Source organism: Panthera tigris, chromosome A1 (genome assembly GCF_018350195.1).
Source record: "Panthera tigris isolate Pti1 chromosome A1, P.tigris_Pti1_mat1.1, whole genome shotgun sequence".
Classification (NCBI taxonomy): Eukaryota; Metazoa; Chordata; class Mammalia; order Carnivora; family Felidae; genus Panthera; species Panthera tigris.
The window spans coordinates 235,793,200-235,812,083 of NC_056660.1; the positions used below are offsets into that span (position 1 = coordinate 235,793,200).

At 42.2% G+C, this 18,884-nt stretch overlaps 1 long non-coding RNA gene across 1 annotated transcript; it reads right to left on the bottom strand.

The window, feature by feature from the left end:
• Positions 1-18,046: 18,046 nt before the first annotated feature.
• LOC122231943 lies at positions 18,047-18,446 on the bottom strand. The gene is made up of 2 exons (XR_006209251.1): positions 18,357-18,446; positions 18,047-18,145 (listed from the first exon to the last, which is right to left on the bottom strand). It is a non-coding gene; the product is annotated as an uncharacterized LOC122231943 (long non-coding RNA).
• Between the last annotated feature and the right edge of the window lie 438 nt (positions 18,447-18,884).

An 18,884-nucleotide genomic window follows, 5' to 3' on the forward strand; every position in this document is an offset into this window, starting at 1 on the left:
AGCTACCCAGGCGCCCCTATTTTGCCTTTCTAAAATCCAAATCTTCTTTATTGAGAAATAATATAAAGTCAATGAAATTTACCCATTTTAAGTAAAATCATCATCCAGAATTCTCCCAACAAGGCTCTCTTCTACCTTTCTGTCCGTGGACCTTCGTTTCCTCCCAGCTTTGACCACTACTGACTGAATGGATGTCAGCCTAGTTTTGTCTGGAACTTGATACAGTCTTCTTTCCTTGAGCATGAAGTGAGACCCATCCGTGTTGCGGTGAGTAACAATGTTCTATTGTGTTTATCACTGGTCAGTAGTATTTTGATGTGTGGGCATACCACAATTTCTTCATCTATTAACCAGTTAAATAACATTTGAGTTGTTTTCAGTTGGGAGCCATTATGAATAAAGTTGCTTATGAACATTCATGAATAAATAATTTTCTGGAAATACGCCTTTGTTTCTCTTGGATAAATGCTTTGAAGTGATATTGTTTGGCCATGGGTAGATGTTAATGTTACATTTTATAAAAAAGAGAAAACTGTTTTCCCAAGGGGGTGTATCATTTTACATTCCTACCAGAAATTTATGAGAATTATAGCATTTTTTACCTGTTCTAGACAATTAAAAGCAGTATCCAAATGTGGTTTTAGCGGCATTTATTTAATAACTAGTGATATTTAACATCTTATATTTTTTTGATGGTGTATCTATTCAAAATGCTTCCCTTTTAAAAATTAATTTGTTTTGCTGTGCCTGGGTGGTTCAGTTGGTTAAAGCATCTGACTCTTGATTTTGGCTCAAGTCATGATGTCATAGTTTGTGAGTTTGAGTCCCACATCGGGCTCTGTGCTGACAGTGTGGAGCCTGCATGGGATTCTCTCTCTCTCCCTCTCTCTCTACCCCTATGCCCCTCAAGAATGAATAAATTAATTAAAAATATTTTTTTAAGTTATTTGAGAGTGAGAGGGAGAGAACGCAGGGGAGGAGCAGAGAGATAGGAAGAGAGCGAACCCCAAGAAGTTCCTGCAGTGTGGAGCCTGATGAGGGGCTCGAACTCATGAACCATGAGATCATGGCCTGAGCCAAAACTGAGAGTCAGACACTTAACCTACTGAGCCACCCAGGCTCCTTGAATGAATAAATTTTTAAAAAATTGATTTGTTTTATTACTATTTTAATGTAAGTTTTTAAAAAATATATACTGAATACAAGTCTTTTATCAGATGTACATCTTGAAAATTTTTTCTAGTATGTGGCTGCCCTTCGATTTTTTGCCTTTCTATAACCAAAAAAAATTAATTTTGATGAGTTTTTTTCTTTATAGTTAATGTTTCCCCAACCCAAGATCATAAAGATTTTTTTCCTATGCTTTCTTCCGAAAGTTTCATAGTTTAGTTCTTATATGTTCTTACATTTAGGTACATAATTCATTTCTGATTAATTTTGTGAATGTTTTGAGAAGATAGTATTTGTTTTTCCCACACGGTTATCCAATTTTTCTAAGACCATCTGTTGAAGAGAATGTCATTTCTCCACTGAATTGCATTGGCATCTTTGTCAAAAACTGATCAGATATATGTAAATTATTTCTGGGCTCTATGATGTTCCATTCCTTTAGGTCTCCCTATGTCAATATTGCATTACCTCAGTCACTAACTTTATAATCATACTTGAGGTATGCATTATAAGTCCTCTAACTTTGTTCTTGATTTTCAACATTGATTGGCTTATTCTAGATCCTTTGCCTTGTACATAAATTTTAAAGTCAGCTTGTTGCTGATTATTCAGAAATTGCTGAGATTTTTATTGGGATTATATTACAATATAGATCAAGTTGCCAAAGGTGGATATATTAACAGTATTGAGTTTTGCACTTACTTTGTTAAATCCTCCTTAAAGATTTCATACTTTTATGTTACAGTAAATGGTACTTTCGAAATTTCTAGTTTCTAAATGTTTACTACTTGTATATAAAAATACAATTCACTTTTAAATATTGACCTTTATCCTAAGACCTTGATAAACTCACATATTAACTCTAACAGGTTTTTTTTGATATAATTTTTGTCAAGTTAGCTAAAGTTCAGTGGATACAGTGGACTCTTGGCTTCTGAAGTAGATTCCTGTGGCTTGTCACTTGCATTCGGCACCCAGTGCTCCTCCCAACAAGTGCCCTCCTCAATGCCCATCCCCCGTTTTCCCCTCCCCCTGCCCCGCAATCAGCCCTCAGTTTGTTCTCTGCACTTAAGAGTCTCTTATGGTTTGCCTTCCTCTCTGTTTGAAGCCATTTTTTCCCCCTTAGAGATCAAGGAACTAACAGGTTGTTGTTGTGGTTTTTTTTTTGTAGATTTCTTAGGAATATTACAGAAATAATTATAGTATCTGTGAAGACAGTTTTATTTACTTTCTGATCTGTATGCCTTTATTTCTTTTTCTTGCCTTATTGACTGGCTAGCATCTCTGGTGTAATACTGAATAAGATATGATGAGGGCAAAGGGTTTTGCCTCGTGTCACTGATGGCAGAAAGTATTCTCTTTCACCAAGAAGTATGATGTTTCGTATAGGTTTCCACAGATGCCCTTTTTGGGAAGCTGAGGAAATTCCCTTCTATTCCCAGTTTTCTGAGGTCTTTTTTATCATTATGAGGAAATTCCCTTGTTTTCAGTTTTCTTTTTTTAAAAATCATAAATGAATGTTGAATTTGGTCAAATTCTCTTCTGTATTTATGGAGGTGATCATTCTGTAAGATTTTTTCTTAAAATATTTTTTTAGTCTGTTAATATAGTTAATTACGTTAACTGATGCCCAAATGTTGAAACAGCATGGCCTCCCTGAGGTGAGCCCCACTCAGTTATAAAGTATTCTCCTTTTTATTTATTTCTGGAATCATTTAGCTAAAAGTTTCGCTAAGAATTTTAGTTTGTGGTTTTATTTTCCTGTAGTATCTTTGCTTGGTTTGGTGTCCTGGTCATGCTAGCTTCATAAAATGAACTGGGAAGGAAGTATTTCCATCTATTTTATTTTCTGCAAGTTTCTGTAGGATTGTTTTTTTTTTTTCTTTCCCCTTTCATGTTTGATGTAAGTCACCACTCTAACCATCTGAACATGGATTTTTTTCCTATGGAAAGTTCTAAAACTACACATTCAATTTCTTTAATTATTATATGGATATTCATGTATTCTTTTTTTGAGGAAATTTTGTCTTTTTTTGAGAAATTTCTTGATTTCTTCTTAGTTCATATTAACAGGCATACATTTGTTCTTATTCCCTAAAATCCTTGTATTTTTCTCTAGCATCTGTAATGATATCCTCTGATATTGGTGATTTCTATCCTCTCTATTGTTTTCTTTTCAGTTGAGCCAAGGGTTTACTACAATTTTATTGATATTTTCAAATAATTAAATTTTATCCCATTGTATTGTTTCTACTTATTTATGTCTTCTATTTCATTGATTTCTGCTCTTATCTTTATTATTTTCTTTCTTCTGTTTACTTTGGGTGAAACCCTCTCTTTTTGTTGTTGTTTCTAAGATCTTTAGTGTAGAAGCTGAAGGCACTAATTTTAGGCATTTCTTTTTCTCTAAGATAAGCATTTTGCCTTTTTCATCTTTATTCAGTTTAAAATATTTTCTAATTTCTCCTGTGATTTCTTCTTTGACCCACATTTATACCGCTATGTGCTGTTTAATTTCCAAACGTTTATGGATTTTTCCAGATATCTTTCTGTTATTTATTTCCAGTTTAGTTGCATTGTGGTCAGAGGATACACTTTGCTTCTTAAATTCTTCTTAAGTTTTGTTTTGTTTTGTTTTGTTTTACTTTCTGAGAATACAGTTTACCTGAGTGAATGTAAAATGGACATCTGAAAAGAATGTATATTCCACTGTTGCTTAGGGAGGTGTGCAAAAATATCACATAGTTCAAACTGATTGTAAAACCCACAACACACTGCTGTTATTTTTTTGTGAACACTTCATTATCTTTTACACTATTAAAATATATGTAAGTGTGAGTGTCTTATATACTTATAGATATGTTTGCCATTTCTGGTGTCTTTAATCTCTTTATATACATTGAAACTTCTCCCTGAAACGCTTTCCGTTCTGCCCGAGGAAATGACTTCAATACTATGTTTGTGTATGTCCGCTGCTCCTAAGCTCTCCAGCTTCTGTTTATCTGATCGGTCTTTATTTCTCCTTTATTCATGAAAGATATTTTCACTAGGTAAAGAATTTTCAGTTGACAGTCCTTTTTTTTTTTTTTTTTCCTTCTCTCTTTTTAATACCAAAAGATATCTTAACTGTGTCTGGTATACACTATGGCTGAAGAAAAATTTCTGTTTCTTTTATGTTTGCCTCTATGCAATGTAGTCTTACCCCTTCTCTGGCTGCTTTTACTGTTTTCTCCCTATTACTCTTTCCAGAATTTTGATCATGATGTTCTGTAGTGTAGTTTCCTTTAGGTTGATTTTTTGGGGGGATCTGTAACCCACCTCTGGTATCAGTGGGTTCATGGTTCTCATCAAATTTAGGAAAATATATATTTTATATATTTTATTATATTTTATATATTTATGTATAAATATATATAATTTATATTACACACACACAAACACACACACATACCCAACCCAGGGTATTTTCCATTTGGATAGTTTTTTCCATATATGGCAGTTCTATATGCCTTTGGGGACATTCTATTGCTTTCTATCATATATATCTCTCATATCTCTCTTATATATGATATATAATTTTTAAAAACTTTTATGATCATATTTTTCATAGCTCCTTCAAAGCCCTTTGTCTTCTAGTTCCATCATATCTATAATTCTAATTTTTTAAATTTAGCTAATTATTCTTCTAGTTATTATTTAATTAATTATTAAATTAATTATTTAAATTAAACATTAATTTAAATTAAATTAAACATTAAATTTAATAATTAAATTAATTATTATTATTTAATTAATTATTTAACAATTATTTATTATTTAATTATTTAGTTAATTAATTCTCCTATTTCTTTGTATGTCTGGCCATTATTGAGTGCCAGATATTGTGATTTTTTTTTTCCTTTTTGACTGCTGGATTATGTTGTATTCCTTTAAATGGTGTTGAGTTTGCTTCAGGCGGGTGGTACAGTATGAAGCCAGTGGATCTTTCTGAGGTCTTGCCACGCTGTGTCCAGAGGGGCTCTTGTCCCAGCGCTCAGTTAGCGCCACTACAAAGGTGGTGATGTCTGAGTATTCCATCAATGCCTTGCCCATGATGAGGTCTGCTGGTGGTAAAGTGAAGAATTTTCAATCCTGTGTCAACTCGAAACTTGATTCATCTGTTTCTTTTAGTGGTCTGTCTTCACTCCAACATAGTCCTCTGCTCTGGCCCAGCCTCCTTTGCTCCTAGAGAGGAAGAGGCAGTCTGTATCAAATCACCAAGGGCAGTTACTTCACTCCCTGGGATGTGGTTCATTTCATCCTTAGTGTCCTTGCAGTTCTCAAATATCTTTAAAATATGATTTTTCACGTTTATCTTATTTTTATCTTGTTATAGTGAAACATTGGCATTTATGATCCAGTATAATCTACCTAGAAAAATGGGAGACTACTTACAAACCCAAGTCTGTAGAAAAAAAATTGTACTCACTATAGAGATGTGTCTTCATAAAATATGTCGGTTATTCGACAATGTGGCGTTTATCTATAAATTCTTATAAAACAGCAGGGCTAGTGAGGTATCACAACATATATATATACGCCAGAAGGAATCAGAGCTTTCACCTTTACAAAGCTTACAGGATATTAGAACATTATGGAGAAAAAGAAGACTTTCCACCTTGACCTTGCCTGTAGAACAGGGTAACTTACTCATGTTCCACAACATCAGAAACAAATTAAAAAAATCTCATGGCCAATCTTAAGAAATAGTTTCAGAAGACATTTTTTGTTTGTTTTTGTTTTGTTTTAGTTTTGCTTTCTATCCTTCCTGGTTTCCTTGTTTTCTGTCCCATTCATGAGCTCAGCCGACCCTCAATCTTATTGGCTATTTCTTGCTTCTGTGTCTTGTGCTTCCTTCAGATTTCATGGCTGGGTGTCTACTTTCAGTGTTTTTTCTACCTCCCTTATCCTAGCTTCCGTGATCAACACCTGCTCACTCAATCCTCCCCCTTCACATCTCACCCAGCAACCACACCTCAACATCCCCTTCAAAGGCTGACTTTAGCTCATGAAGATGTGGAAATTGAACAGAAATGCTCTTAATGGAAGCAGAGTTTGATACTCTGGAGAAATACAGAATCCCAGCAATGTTAAATCAAAAGAAGAGGGAAAAAAGGCTTTATGGTTAAAAGACTAGCGGAAATACTTAAGATGGATGAGTTGTGAGAGTTGTTCTCTACCGGTACATTTGAATGCTCTGAGGCAGAAAACCATCCAAGTGTGTGTTTCATTGAGTTCACAGTGGGGTATTCATTTCCACAGATGACTCACATTCTTAATTCAGTGTGTCAGTTAAAATTGTGCACTGCTCAGATTATCCTTGACAAAGCTCTTTATTCTCCAGTAAAGTACAACATACAGGAACCCTATCTCTTGGTGAGCCCAACATAGTGAGTTTCCTTCCAGTGCTGTCATAGATTCTGTATTTGAGTACAAGATGAAGTCACTGGCTTATGGGAAGAAGCTGTATTGTATAAAAAGTATGTATCTAAGAACCAGACCAAGGCACTCTCAGCTCCAGGGTAACGTTGTAGAATTCACACATGTTACTTGCCCATCGGGACTGCTTAGGATGGAATGTGGTGGAAGACTGTGATTGGTGAGGCCAATGGGGAGGCTTTCTTGACTTCCGGGTGAGAAGCACGTGAAATTTAGCTGTGGCACAGACGTTTTGGTGGACACAACATGTTAATTGGTTTGAGTGCTGAGATTTCAACAAAGCAAATGACTTGCATGTCGGGAAGGACGATGAAGCACCCGTCAGAAACATGGCTGCGTTCTGTGGAGGGAGGGCGATGTGTTGGAGGTGCAGGCAGGCACCCAGGTGGAGATGTTTTGTGGACAGATGGACACGAGGCTGGATGCAGCAGAAGGGCTAGACCTGCAGACTGAAAGCTGCCTACACATGTCACATTTGGAACTTTATGGACTTGAATAAGAACTTATGGACACAGCTAGAGATTAATCAATGAGTTTGGATTCAGAAAATTCTTGGGAGAGTGGCCAGCTTCATCTTGGCCCTAGTGGGCTGCCTAAATTATGTTGCCTAGATCGTGGCAGGTATGAGCCAAGCCGTCTTCTCCTTTCATCCTATAACAGCTCTTGATCTCTTCGTTCCCAGGGGGTATTCTTGTTGGGGGCGATGGTGACCCAGCTGATTCTGCCCAGATGTGGTCTCCATTACCCCAAGAGCTCTGGCGTGTTTCTGGAATGAATATATCAACAGAAGGCCAAGGCTAGGGCTACCTGATCCCCTTCCAAACACCAGCCGTGTGCTGAAGTACGGATCTAGGAACCCAACCAGCCCTCAACTTCAGCAGGTGTTTGAGTTTGGCTCTTCTGAAGGATCAGCCATGATTCCAACTTTATTTAACTGGAATAGTTAAGAGAATAATGCAATCATGTTTTATTTACACAACAGCACTTTTTAATACCCCATTAGGTATGCATAATTCACGAAGACCCCTGTCATGCTTTACCTAGTCTTCCTTTCCCTCCCGCCCTGGAAATTTACACAATTTATTTTTATCACGTTTAAATGTAAAACTAATACCATATTGTGAGCAAGATTTCATAGTTTACATAATATCCTTGGATTTATTACTTGTGGTTTCGTGTATAAATCATAGCAATATCACAAATTAGAAATTGCTTCTCTGCCTGTCCATTACATTTATAGATAGGGCCATAATTATTAAAGTATTTATTTTCAAAGTCTCTTGGTTTGACTCCAATCTCATTTATTATGGTTGCATTATTTCCATAATGCTGTTTATTAGTTGGTGCCAGTCAATATTATAACACGTCTGCTGTGCTTGCAGCCAAGTCACAGAGCAGACACAAAGTTCTAAGTCACATCCTTTACTAACCTGTCAGTTGTCTGTTAATGAAACTAATTGAACAATTTTTCATAAGCATTTATAAGAGGCACGTTTACTATGACGTGCACAGAGAAAGGGCTCAGGGACCTAGGTGTATAGAGGATGGTGTTGACATATGACGGCCCTTGTTTTCTTCTTTGTAAAATAAGACTGGCCTAGGTGGGGGGGGGGGGTCTTTGATCTACAGTTTGCAGAACCCTGATTTTCTTCAGAGGTGACCTAAGGGAGGTGTCTAAGAACCTGAGACCCTTACTCATACGATAACAAGATCAACGCCCTTTTGTTTTGAATATTAGGTATCCATGCATAATTATGTTTGGATAAATATTTCCCTAGGCCTAGTCATCTGTGATTTCATGAGGCAACTACTTAGATTGCTATGGATATGACACAAACAATAGTTAGATCATAAGCACATGAAGCTCTTTGCCTGTGGACGCCTGGATGTGTGGAGGTGTCTGGAGGCAAGAGGGAAGGGAAGAGAGCATTTATTTTTTTTTAACTTTCAAAAAATGTTTACTTAATTTTGAGAGAGAGACGGAGACAGAGACAGAGCATAAGCAGGGTGGGGCAGAGAGGGAGGGAGACAGAGGATCTGAAGCAGGCTCTGTGCCTACAGCGGAGGGTCCGATGCTCGGCTCGAACTCACGAACCCTGAGATCATGACCTGAGCTGAAGTCAGATGCTTAACTGACTAAGCCACACAGGGACCCCAGAAGTGAGCTTTTTAATGAAAGAAGCAAGGCTTAACACAGTCACTAAGCCATGCTTGCTGGGGAAACAAAAAGGATGGAGACCATGTTCCCAGTGTCAATAGTCTCCCACTTCAGGGGACAGACATGCAGAAACCAACACTCTGAGGCAGCCAGCTGGGCAGAAACCTAGGTGGTGAGGGAACACAGAGGAAGGCTCCTGAGCTGGCCGGGCGGCAGTGCCGGGGTATTGCCTGCCTGACGTGGATTAGAAGTTAACCATGGACAGTCACAACTGCCGCTGCCATCTGGCTCACCTTCTCGGGAACACATGGCTGCCGACTTGGCACCCACAGTGGATGCTACATTACAGAAGCCTGAGTGACTCTCTTCTAGAGAAGTTTCAATCAATGCTACGTGGAAGATATTGAAGGGAAGAAGCCTGGGGAGACGCATGAAAGGGGTGGGGGTGACGGGAATGGGCTGGTGGGAGCAGACACCCCGGAGAAGAATGCCCCTGAAAGGCCTGGGTTCCCCTGGGTGAACTGACCAAAGCCTCTGCAGACCTACCTGGGCAGGTGCTTGGCAGGAAGCTCTGGGAGCTAGGTCTGGGTGTGTCCGAACAGCTCAGGAATTTCCATCTTGCTCTTGAGGCTAATTCTGAGACTGTGTGCACTCGGCAAACATAAAGTGAAAGATGGAGACATGGTCCAGAGGATCCTGGTGAAGAATTAAGGTTTGTAGGTATGTTATGACACTGATCTCCATTCGTCAAGAAGTGGGAGGGGTATTTTTTAATGTAGTAGTTGCTTTGCACTGATTTGCAAGCTCGCTGAAACTTCTGGTAAGAAGACTTTCCCAGGCCACACGACCATGAGGAGCACTGTTTCCCTGGAATAGAGCAGGAGTGGGGACTCCCCGAGACGGGTGGTGGGGGCAGCCCGGTGCCCTGCCAGTAGCAAGTGCCACCGTCCAGTGGACTGCTGGCGTCCTCTGTCTCCACAGCCAGCAACAATGCACTATCCACACTTCCCACACCAAGCGTGCCCTCTTCTGCCCTGTCCCCACCCCCCAGCCACCTGCCCCTCCTGTGTTCTTACTCATGATCATGTGGCATTGCCATCAACTCTGTCACCTTCTTACTCATGATCACGTGGTGCCACCTCTTCTATATTTGACTTTTCTCTTGCCCGGACACAACCATCACACCACCAATTGGCTATCCTTGTTGCTTTTTTTTTTAAAGCTTCCGTTATTGGTGTCCTCGACCCTCAGGACCCTCAGGCGTCCTCACACTGAGACTGCTCCATTGCAGCCATGCCCTCCCCTCCTTTGGCTGGAGAGTGCCACCAAAGTCCACTTTTTAGAGCTCAGATTTGATGGTGGACTTTCATTTTTTTATTTCCCAATGAGTCCAGGAGAAAATAAAGCCTTCTCAACCTAGTATGCCAAGTGTTTCATTTTTAAGAGCCCACATGACCACAAACTTACCTCCTCATTCTTTCTGTCCAAGGACTTCACGCCTTAGGTGTCCCAGACCATGCCTACTGCCCAGCATTTCTGAATGTTTTTTTTTTTTCCTTCATGCTTTTGCACCGGTTCTCTGCCCCATCCTGGAATGTTCGTCCATCTGTGCTGACCTAAATTCTCCCCATCAGTCCTACCCTATCATCCCCTCCCAGCCCACTTCCCCTCCACGTACTGTCCTAGGACATTTGCCACCCGCACTACTCAGCCATCATACGCATTTCCCTTACTCAGTCTGGAAACACGGGAATAATCATGTTTTTTCTTTTTGGAGCTGAGAACATGCACAGACTCAGTCACCACACATCAGAGGTGAAACCCGTCCAAAGCTCTTGCAGCTTCTTCTGGAAAGTCTTGCGTTACCTTTGTGAGGAAAATAGCAAAACAAAGATAAAGAATACCAACATTCAATGGCTCCAGCAGAAGAATGAGAAAATGTGCTGTTAAGGAGCTGTGTTTACGTTTTCAGGGTCTGTCTTTTGTTACAGAGATGGAGAAGAAACTAGAAGCTTCCAAAGGTTCTCAGCTGCTAACCGCTATAAACTTCTGCCTCAAGCATGTGATGACCACAGCGCTTGGAAAACACTGTGCGTTTATTTCATACAATCTGTGTGTTTGTAAGAGATGGAGTTTGTTTGCTTATGTTGTATGTGAACTCACCAGCCCTGTGTTAATCGACCCACTTCTACATAATAGATACATAGATATAGTTATACATTGGACAGATTGTAGATCCCTCTGTTCACCTGGAGACGTGACTGTGATTTATTGCTCCCTCTGTGGGCGTGCTTTACACAAAGGTATGATGCTGGGGGGTTCAAGGTCAGTTCAAATCAAGCAAACTGAATGAAGTCTGTCTTTCTTCCTAACACTTCCTCTAGATGAAAAAGCAAAATTTAATTGTTATTCTTTTGGGGTTTTTCCTAGCTCCTTAACTTTAACAATAATCCAAATCTTTCTTGGGGGGCCTTTTTTGTTATTTCCTGTCCTTTCATTAATTTTTTTTTTCTAACCAGTCTCTTTATATTTGGATCATTCACAGTGAAGTCCCTCTTTCTTTTTCCATTTCAGCAGCAGCATGCTATGGTCTTTGTTCTGGACAGAAGTTTGGTGATGGTCTCCTGTCATCGTTCCATGCATGTGCTGGAATTCTCAGTCCTTTGGTCCCCATTTGGGCCCCCTGTCTCCCACTTAGTTTTAATTTAGAACTTCCTATGGATAGTCTTCAGGCCATTACCTCTGTTCCCCTCTCCGGTGATCATCCATGTGTGCCTGCTAGTGTAGTGGTTGTTGAGTGTGTCTGTCCTAACCCACCTCTCTGGGGACAGCTCCTCATGAAGGGTGGGCACTGGGTCGCCATCACTGGGATGGATACATTGGAAAATACAGAATGTAGTATGCAGACACGTGGCACTTATCATGTATTCCAAAGTGACATGTATGAACCCAGGGACTGTAAGTTGTAACAGATGGAACAATTTGGTGAGCTGTTTGGTGAGCTGTCCCGATTACTAAAGGCGGGACTTCCGATCCTTGGTGCTATGGACATTTAGAGTCAGGTAATTCACCACATTGGCTGACTGTCTTCTGCATTAAAGGATGTTAAACAGTGTCTGTTGCCAGTAGCACCTCCTACCCAATGTGACAAACCAAAATGTCTCCAGACATTGCCACATGTCCCCACGGTGGGGGGTTGTTGGCAAAGTCATCCCTGGTAGAGAAGCACTGATCTAAGATCAGGTTCTAATTAAGGACAGGTGTCCAATGCCAACATATAGGAAGGCGAACACAGAAAAATGAAAGGAATTTGGAGTCCGGCATGTTGACGACTGTCAGAATACATTAAATACATCACCTTATTCCCAGGCAAAATATTCCTTTTGAGTGATTGTGGTGTGTGTCTGCATAACAGCAGTTTCAAAGGAAAATAGTTTTGCTTGAAGTGGGAATTTATCCAAAGGTGTAATGAGGAGACGACATCCAACATTTGCCCTGGAAAGATCCAGAATATTCTTTTTCTCTTGACAGTAGAGGGAGGTTTTTCTTTCTTTCTTTCTTTTTAATTTTTTTTCACTTTTGGTCCACCAGGGATATCTCAGATTCAGAATAAAGTATTGATATTCCACAAAAGACAAGTAAAAAGGACGAATGTTCAAGCTCTCGGTTGCAAATGTTGTGCAGAAAGATTTCCCAGAGTGCCAAGAAGAGGAGATTTTTTTTCTTTTCAGCAAAAAGTGCAGGAACCTCAGTTAACTTGCAGAAATAAAAAGGAAATAGGGACCTGCCTGTCACTCAAAAATAGTTGCAAAGAAATCAGGGATCTATCACCAGAACTGGTTTTAAATAACTCACTCTGCTCCATTTTGCTCGGACACGTTCCCCAGAAAAAAGCCTCACCAGGTCTTTAGTGGAAGTCAGACAAGGGTCACGCTCAGCTCACCTCTGTTTAAGGCGCCTGAAGTTCCTTGCGCAGAGGTGGGGACGGCAAACGTCATGGGGACATCGCTGCAGCCCACTGTGGCAGCAATAACACCTTCACTCTTCCTACTGGTTGATGTCTGCCTTTCTTTTCATCTCATGCGAGTGGCAGAATCCTGCCTCGTTCTCAGAGCCATGCTTGTTCAGATCCTGGGGTGAGAAAAAGATCATTGCGTGTATGGAGGCTGAGGGAAGTGGAATGAAATTATCTGGATCTTGAAAGCTGGGGCCATGGGGGGTGGGCTTCGACCGTGGCCAGGGGCCTAGAGCAACCCAATCCTTCCATCTGTGACTGGTAATTCCCGGCAGCAACGTCCCCAAACCACTGCTTTTGGCTTTCATCCCAATTGATAATGTGAAGCCTTTTTCCTGCTTAAAGAAGGCTGTATTCATCACTTAGAAAGGAGAACGGCGCAGAGCTAAGGGAACATCTCTCAGTTTAATCAAATGCTTTGGATTTCACATCTCCCACATTAGAATGCTGATTACATGGTCCTCTGCGTAGAAAGAGTTTTTCTAATTCATGACTCCTTGCTTGGCTATAAACCACAGGGTAAAGTCTCACCCACCTGAGGTGGAACCTGTGCACAAGCCCCAGCTGTGCCCTTCCAGAACCTTCCCTGATACAGGCTTGTTGAGTTTGTTCTCAATACTCTAAGACTCTGACCACAGAGGGGCTTCCTGGAGCTTCCCTCTCGAGGAACACGTCTGATTCTCTTCAGTACCTCACACTGGACACAGAGCAGAGGACTCAGTTTTCTCTCCAATCTGCTAGCTGCCCCCAAAGGTCTGGGAAGCTTGAGTAAGACTGCTCACTCTTCCTTTGGCAGCCACGGTGTATCCAAGATGATGGCCCTTTTCACACAGCCGGGCCTTAGCAATGACCAAGTTGAGGAATGTGTTCTGGTATAAAATGGAAAAGGTAGATGTAAGCCACAGTAGCCTGTACAAAAATATCCATCAACATCAATCTATCGGTATTCAACTTCAGAAAAGCAAATCTAGGGAGTTGGACTCAAGTTCGCCATGCAGCGATTGGAGAAAGGCGGGGAGCTTTCTGGGCCGAGCCTGGTTGCGTTTTTTCAAAAATTATTCAGCACATATTCACTGACCACCACTATGTGTTCTGTGAAAAGCCGGGGTAACAAGATATAAAGACTGAAGCCATCTGTGGTCAAGATGCTCAGAGACGGCCAAGCAATGTGCACATATGTAAACCCCTACGTGTTAATAGGGCCATGAGAGCAAAGCTTGCAGGCTGGGGGTGTAAGGAGAGAACTGGCCGACTAAGGCAGAGGAGTCCAGGGTGGAGGAGTCAAGGAAGGTTGGTGGGGAAGATAGGGTCAAGACCGCCCCTCGTTTGCTGACCTAATGTTTTCCTGAAGGTCTAATTCCATAGAATTCTCCATTGGAGCCAGTGCCCTGCAGAGGGCTTGCCAAGCAGGGGATGGGGAAATTCTGACAACAGGCGATGGGGGTTCTCCACCAGTAACCCCAGGCTGACGTGTCCTTGATGGGGAGGAGACCCTCACAGCCAGGAGAGTACCTGCATGCACATTGCTCTGTGGAAGGACTGGAAGATCTTTCAGGAGCACTCAGCTGAGGCACGTCCACTTGCCTCCTTCATCAGCTCTTGACCCCCAGCACCTGGCCTGATGGGACTTATTCTCCTTGTATATGACTGGGGTGAAGCCTTCTGGAATCTCATGGGTGAATCAGACCCTGATTCCCTTTCAGAAAACGGCCTTGTTTATACTTGAAACACAGTCTTTTCCCTCAATATAGGGTCCCCTTATCAGAAGTCGTATTTTTTCCTTCAGGGTGGCCTGTCAGCTCACACTCACATCCATCAGACTCAGCAGACCTGGTGAGTCTCCCTCCTGGGGTGGGCTGCCCAGAAGCGGGTGATGGGTCTCTTGCACTCGAATGCCATTGGTGCTGTTGGCCATGCGGCATTACACCTTGGGTCCTCATTCCTCCGGCTTTATGTGATATCACAGGTTTTCCAAAGCTTTTATGGCTTCTGCCCAAAGGCCCCATCACCATGGCTTCCTTGAGACTCTGTGGAGCCCTCCGGACACCTGCCTACAGGTCCTTCCGATTGTGCCTGGGGCTGGCAGGTGACCCGTAATATGTGGGCTGACAGCACTCAGGTATTGAACTTGCCCTTCTTTCCACCTGACCACAACGCTTTGGGTTTTTCAGCCTCAACTTCTCTTTGGCAGAGAGCCTTCTGGAAGCTTGCTGTCACTCCTTCTCAGAATATCTGGGGGCACAGATCTCAAATTGCCCGAGGTCACAGAGGCACTTGTCAAGGTAATGGAAGTGAAGCTGCTTGCAATGGACCATCTGGTGTGTGTTGGGGGGGGGGGTTGCTAGATCAGAACCAGTGCCCTAAACTGCCTGAGCTCCTGGAATAAGTGTCCATGTTGTTTGCAGTCACCGTGCTCACCTGGGGCTGGCTCCTCTCTAGCCTTTCCCTCTGCCCTACTTTCCATTCTTCCTTAATAAGCAAAAGAATGACACAGGAACAGACTGGGCATGAACTTTGTTTCAGCTGCGTCCATAGTCTTAGATTCAAAGATCTTTCCTCTGGGCATTGCAACCGGAGATGCACTTACTACATTCCATTTGTGACTATTATTTCTTTAAAATCTACATGCTGGGGCGCCTGCGTGGCTCAGCTGGCTAAGCATCCGACTTCGGCTCAGGTTATGATCTCGCGGTCTGTGGGTTCGAGCCCCGTGTCGGGCTCTGTGCTGACAGCTCAGAACCTGGAGCCTGTTTCAGATTCTGTGTCTCCGTCTCTCTCTGCCCCTCCCCTGCTCATGCTCTGTCTCTCTCTTCTCAAAAATAAACCTTAAAAAAATTAAAATCTACATGCTAAGTGTGTGTGAGGAGAAACCCAGGTCGTTATCAATATTCTAACCCACAGAGAAATTAGTCAGGCACCTACCAGTTATAAATTCTCCACTCCAGGAAATATTTGTGGCCAGCAAAGATGATCCTGATGTAATGGAAGCATTTAATGTAGAAAATGTTGTTCTATTTCTCTTCTTGATAGCACCCGACAACCAGGGCGTCGAGCTAGGGAGGGGAGCTGCAGAGGGGGGAGACTGCCCAAGGAAAGCAATATGTTTGCGAGGCTGATCATTAAGAAGATTAACTTAACCCAGTAGAAGACGTATCAATCTCCTTATTGATCAGTTTAGCAAACATATTAGTGTGCTGGCGTAGCGTTGCAGGCCTGTCCGGAATGCGCTTCATCAGGTCCGGGGTAGATGAGCTGTCCCTGGTGCTGGCCATGGGACCTCTCGCTTATGGCGCGTGCACCGATGGGAAAGGTCACCTCTCTCCTCTTCCTGTGCAAGGTTGTCCCCAGAGAAGGAGATGAATGGAGAAGCTAAGTGTGTTACAGAGATGGCTGTCACGAGCTGGATTCAAAGCCAACCTGCATGCTCTTGTTTAGAAAGGATTCCTGTGACTTTTCATTCAACAACAAAAGAAAGCGTAATGTGAGCCTGTATTTGTTGAACATTTAGAGAACGCTGAAAGAAAATTATTTCAAGTATCCCCATATGTGAGAGACCCCGTTGTGTTAATTTAACGTTCTTTCTACTGGAGTGCAGAAACATAGATGGAAATAGTTCCTCTTCAGAATCTAGTGCAAGCACTTTCATATTTTATTTAAAAAGAAAAAAAGCACAAAAATCAAACTATGCTTTGAAGTTTTTGGACAGATATCAAATACTTCAGTTTGAGTCACTGGTATGAAAAACTGAAGATGTTTTTGAAGTGATGTTTATGTAGGTTTGAAGCGTTTTATTTATTCATTCAAAAATATTTACTGTGCGGAAAGTCTCCTTCAGTTTCTGACGTCAGACCTGTCTATTCCATGCTGCTCACAGTAAGCCCTTGAAGGGGAAGAGAATGGAACAGAATTAGGTGACATCATTTCCATGAGCTGGAGGGTAGCTTTCCTCTCTACTCATTCACAACACTAAGGAAATGGCAAATCCTGAGCTTAATTATTCACAATTAGTATTATCGGGAACTTGAGTAATTTTATTATAAAACTAAATTCCCTTCCTAGCTAATTCCGTAATTGTTTGCCTCATTTCACCTCATTTCATAAAGGATAAATACTTGGCCCAAGATCAGTTGCCTCTTAGTTCCCTTCAAAACCTTTGGAACTGAAGTTCCATTCCAGAGGGACTCCGACACCATTACATGTTAATGTATTAGAGACGGGATAGATGTACAATGCTTCTTGCAGGGGGAAAAAAGTGCTTAGCTAAAAGGAAAAAAAAGAAACCTTCATTTCTCACAGGAACTGTTGGTTCCTCTGGGGAATTCCTGAGAAAATCCTGGAGAGAGAGTCAAACGCTGGAGAATGTCATTGGCGATGTTATGGAGGAAACACTGAATGAGCGGGAACAGCAACCTGTGATAATTACCTTTTTATCTCATGTAATTTTCAAGGCTTAAGCAGAGAAAATGAAGGAATCACTTATTGGTTAATTCATTCAACAATATTTAGCGAAAGCTTCATATTTTGCCAAGAAGTGGGCCTGAAAGATGAAAATGCTTGTTCTCTGACTTCAAAAACATTCCGAGTCTAGACAGAGAGCGGGCATGTGGGGTCATGTCCTTTTAGGGGAGCATCTTCAAGGCATGCCACCTGTCCGCCTCTGGGTAGGGCCCATGATACACTCACCTGAGAGCGAGTTTTCCTCATGGGAAACTATTTCAGTGGCCTCCCTTGGTTGTGGGAAAGCAAGGCAGAGATCGTCTTTTTTTTTTTTTTTTCTAGAGAAAGAGAAAACCAGAATTTTAACTCATGTCTGTCTCCATGTGCAAAGCAGGAAGACAGTGTAACCGGCTGAGTGGGCTCAGGTGTGTGGGGACAGGTAAGCAGGAGGGACGTGGCCGGGGAAGTTCCGTGGCCCCTCGGGCCCCAGGGTGGTCTCTATAGTTTTAAAGCGTAGACTCATATTCATTTGGTTATAAATCTGTCCAGTGAGAGCTTACAATCTTCATGTGAACTGGAGTTTGACTTAACACAATAGTGAGCCTGAGTAACTCTGGAGTGAAACCCTCAGACCATCTTCCTGGGGTCTGCTGGAGACCACAGAGATGGAGACCCCTAGCTGGATTTTGGCATCACCACCATGTTTCACGCCCTGGTGTGTAGGGATTACAGACTCAGACAGAGGGAAATTAAGTATCTGAGAGGCAGTAACATCACCTGGGGCCCACCTGCGTCTGTGGAACTCGGGTAGAAGCCACCTCTTGTGGTGAGCACACAAACACCGCCACGGAGTTGAGGCTGTTGTATCCTCTGTGATGCGTGTGTTCCTGGAAATGGGTGGGCATAGGGTTTAAGGAAACACGTGCCCTGGGGAAAGGTGGGAAGTGAAAATTCTGTTTCCATGTGTAGATTTGGATTTTCACACGTGAAATTAATCCAGGGAAGGATGCCCACACGTAGGAGATAAGTTAGCTCCTGACATAGGCAGTCTCCTAACTGTTGGCATTTCCCGGAGAAGAGAGATCCTGCCTTTCTTACCCCAGAGGCGGCGCAGAGCAGAGGAGATCGGGGCACCTGCCATCTGCGGGCAAGTTAGGCTTGGATGGTTCACTGACGGGAGTGACCTTTATGGTTCCTTCTAAACCTAAGAGATTATGATTCTGGTAAGTTATTTGTGGGAAAAAGTACAATTTCATCCGAAAGCCTGTTTGTATTGTGGGTAGCTAACAAAGCAGGGAGATCGGTGCCTCAGTAAAGCCAAAGGTTTGGAAACATGATCGCCAAAGCTGCTTCTTACTGAGATGCCAGACTTAACGGAATGCTGGTCTCCTCCGGGGAGATTTATTTCCGGCCTTCCTGAACAGGGGACGTCCCTCAATGTGGGGACAACCACCCACTCGGGGCCTGCCGCTCTTCCCTGCTGTAATGGTGTTGTGCGCTAAACTGTCCCTCCTCCCACACTCCGTTCCCCTTCAGGGTCAACGTCATACACTGATGGAATAGCTAACTGCGCCAAAGAGGGTAGCTTTTGACCACGGAACTGAGTTTTTCTCTTTGCTCAGAGTT